Below are 4,015 nucleotides of genomic sequence, written 5' to 3'. Positions count from 1 at the left end.
TAGAGTAGCGGCTAAAATATCGATATACGCATAAAAAACTATAAAAATCGACCAGAATAGCATTCACAAATGTTGCGAAAGTGTCCTTAAGAGCTTCTGCCTGAGTGACCGGGGCAGACTTGGAAATGAAGGTCGGCCGATTTCGCTTAAAATTGGTACACAAAGTTCTTATGTCGACTTATGTAATATGCCAAAGTTTCAGCTTTAACGACTTTTTTTTAGCCGAGTTCTGGATATCAGCCCCTCAGGGGTCCCCAGAGGCTGATTTTCAGTGCAATTTTGGGCACTTTTAAATCTCTCTTTTAGCAACATGAAATTAGTTTCAGGCAAAAACAAAACCATCTTTGTAAAGCCCTATCCTTAGGCTTTTATGGGTGAGAACATTAGCTCGTGGAAATTTTTTGCTAGTCTGTGGCTGTCATCACAACTTGGTCATATTTGAAGCATATGGGAAGCAACCGGAAATGGCCTGTTTTTCAGACCAAATATTTTCCATGCCCATGTTTTATATCTTGAGGTCTTAGTATCCCTGCAAAGTTTAGCCCTTACTTTAGTAATGTCAAGAAAAAAATACTAAGGTTGAGGCTTTTTACTAAGAAAAAACTTACGAGAAGATGGCTAACCTGGCCACTTCCGGTTAAAGTTTGAACAAAGCGTGTCTACAAAAATCAGTCATTTAATTTCGATTATCTTTTTTCCTTCCAAGTTATGGTTAAAAGAGATTCTGAAGTTGATTGTCACCAAAAAGACTTGCCGTTAATAGGAAATTTTTATGTGATTGTTTTAGGACCGATCAGATAGTGGTCCGACAGCGGTTATACATTTCTTGGAAGAAGTCTTGAAAATTACGGACAATAGAGCCGCTGCGAAAACTCTTTATTTACCTAACAACACATCTCTTGCCGGTAGATCACAATGCAAAATTGCATCTTTTTCGTCCAAACTGCAATGTTAAGTTTATCTCCTTTGTTCAACTCGTTCAACGTATCACGTCTGTGGCCCGCCTGTAATGAAGGGCTAATTAAATCAGGATATAAGCAAGCTTTGTAGTTCCATTCAGTAGTACTATAACCCACCTGTTTGGGCTTTAATATTTTCTGAAGAAAAAAGAACTTTTCGGTCTCTTTAAATGCAACCGCAACATCTGTCATGACACTACTTGAGAATCGTTTTGAACCTTTAAGAAATTTCGAATATGATTAAAGCTAATCGTCTAACACAAATTGCAGTCACTCTTCCAGTCTATTTGCAAAGTGTCTGGATAAATCCACTTACGAAAAACGCTTACCTGGTTTCACTTTTACAGACATTCCCCTTTCCTACAATCCCTTAAAAGTAAGGTAACATTAGAAACTTTAGCCCCAGCGATAAATTGGTCGCAAGTGCGTCGTTGCGAGTTAGATATACACAGGTCGATTAATACCGTGCGTTAGGAGGTCATTGTAGTTTGCTGGCTATGACTGACTTGGAATTCAGTTGTTTTCTCGTGCAGATTCTTCTCCTTGATATTGCAGAGAATGATTATGATAGAACTTGTATGAGAACCTCAATGGTATGATTTGTTTACTGAATATTTCTTCATGCCCAGTGCTCCAGTGTAAATGGCTCACGTATGTTGTAAATGATTGATAAGGACGTCCAACACGGTCCGTTTTCCGCCAATCCGCTAACTTGCTAGCAGATTACTCACGGGCAGTCTTTCCATTTATCTATCAGTATTTTCCTTTTGTTGCTTTCTCAAACAGCACAGATCCATGGTGGCATCCATACTGCATATATATCCAAAGATAGGACAGGGGTGGAGTGGGTTATCTTTCCGGCAAAGACTACTGTTTTGGCAACTTGGGAAATAAAATATTTCAGCTTTCTTGGAGACCTTTAGGACTTGGGGGTTTTTTATGGCACCTGTAGCTGCAGATCACATGAAAAAGTAAGTCTTTATGGACTCACACTGAATTGCTGACCCTTAACTCTGGTTTCGGATATAAGAAGCTACTTAGGCGGTAATCACTCTGGATGGCCATTATGCATGCTGTAGGTGATAAGGTAAGTCGTCACAAGGCCTAGTCCCGCTCGTTCCTGCATGCTGAAGCTTAAATTGGTTACTGCTCTTCTTTCTTGGACAGGATAATAATCACTGGTGCCCATTTATACATCTGGGTGGAGAGAGGCACTGTTAAAGAAAATTGCCTTCCCGAGACGACATGTGAACGCCCTAGTAACCAGGACCGCCCGATCCAGAGTCTAAGCCCGCTAACGCGCTATGCCAGTTCCTTTTTGTGTAGAATCCGAATGTAATATGGACTTTAATCTGTCCTAAATCAACAAAATGCATCGGGGAAGAAATAAATGGCCAGCACTTTCAAAAGAAAGTGGACACCTTGCCCGCTGCTTTGTTTATTTGCGAGAAAATAAACTATCTGCGATCTATTAATGAAACTAATTAAATCTATTAAGTCTATAAGCGAATTTGTTTCATTTGAGTCCATTTGAGTGCTTTCGAAAGGCAGAGTAGCGAAAGTCTGGATTTCACAATTTAGTCTCTTGGGAAATCAAACCATGAGTATACGGTGCACCTCTTGGAAAGAAGTTGACATATGTGGGGCAAGAGATCTAGATAACAAGCCGTCAGAGCCTGCTGTGACTCTCCATTAGCGACATTAGATCGAGATGTTACGCACCTGCTAGTAAAAGTGGGTGCTGCTGGTAATAAACTGACTGCGTCACACAGAGTTGACAATTTTCCTGAATGGAAGTTAATTCTTAACCAAGCTGGCTTGTCTGGCGTCAAAAAACATGAATTAAAGACGATTTGTGATATGTCCACGTCACCGCCGAAAATTCACCTGTTTGCGTAAATATTCAGTAAACAAATTATGCCATTGAGGTTCTCATACAAGTTCTATCATTATCATTCTCTGCAATATCAAGAAGACGAATCTGCACGAGAAAACAACTGAATTCCAAGTCAGTCATAGCTAGCCAGCAAACTACAATGACCTCGTCACGTACCGTATTAATCGACCTGTGTATATCTAACTCGCAACGACGCACTTGCGACCAATTTATCGCTGGGGCTAAAGTTTCTAATGTTACCTCACTTTTAAGGGATTGTAGGAAAGGGGCATGTCTGTAAAAGTGAAGCCAGGTAAGCGTTTTTTGTAAGTGAATTTATCCAGACACTTTGCAAATAGACTGGAAGAGTGACTACAATTTGTGTTAGACGATTAGCTTTAATTATATTCGAAATTTCTTAAAGGTTCAAAACGATTCTCAAGTAGTGTCATGACAGATGTTGCGGTTGCATTTAAAGAGACCGATAAGTTCTTTTTTCTTCAGAAAATATTAAAACCCAAACAGGTGGGCTATAGTACCACCACCGCGCACCGGTGGCTCAGTTGGTTGAGCACCGGGCTGTCACGCGGGAGGACGTGAGTTCAACTCCGGCCGGACCAACACTCAGGGTCTTTAAAAAAACTGAGGAGAAAGTGCTGCCTTTGTAATTACATCTGCAAATGGTTAGACTCTCTAGTCTTCTCGGATAAGGACGATAAGCCGGAGGTCCCGTCTCACAACCCTTCAATGTTCATAATCCTGTGGGACGTAAAAGAACCCGCACACTTGTCGTAAAGAGTATGGCATTTAGTTCCCGGTGTTGTGGTCTGTCTTCTGTGTTGTATCATGGTTGGGAGGGTAAATGCTCGGAGAAATATTAGCTACACCAAGCTACTCTAAAAATCCGAGGGTAAATAAAGATATATGATATATATGATATGATATACTGAATGGAACTACAAAGCTTGCTTATATCCTGATTTAATTAGCCCTTCATTACAGGCGGGCCACAGACGTGATACGTTAGGTAAATAAACAGTTTTCGCAGCGGCTCTATTGTCCGTAGTTTTCAAGACTTCTTCCAAGAAATTTATAACCGCTGTCTGACCACTATCTGATTGGTTCTAAAACAATCACATAAAAATTTCTTATTAACGGCAAGTCTTTTTGGTGACAATTA

Source organism: Montipora capricornis, chromosome 3, assembly GCF_036669925.1.
Source record: "Montipora capricornis isolate CH-2021 chromosome 3, ASM3666992v2, whole genome shotgun sequence".
NCBI classification, from domain to species: domain Eukaryota; kingdom Metazoa; phylum Cnidaria; class Anthozoa; order Scleractinia; family Acroporidae; genus Montipora; species Montipora capricornis.
Note: the sequence above shows the minus strand (reverse complement) of the source record.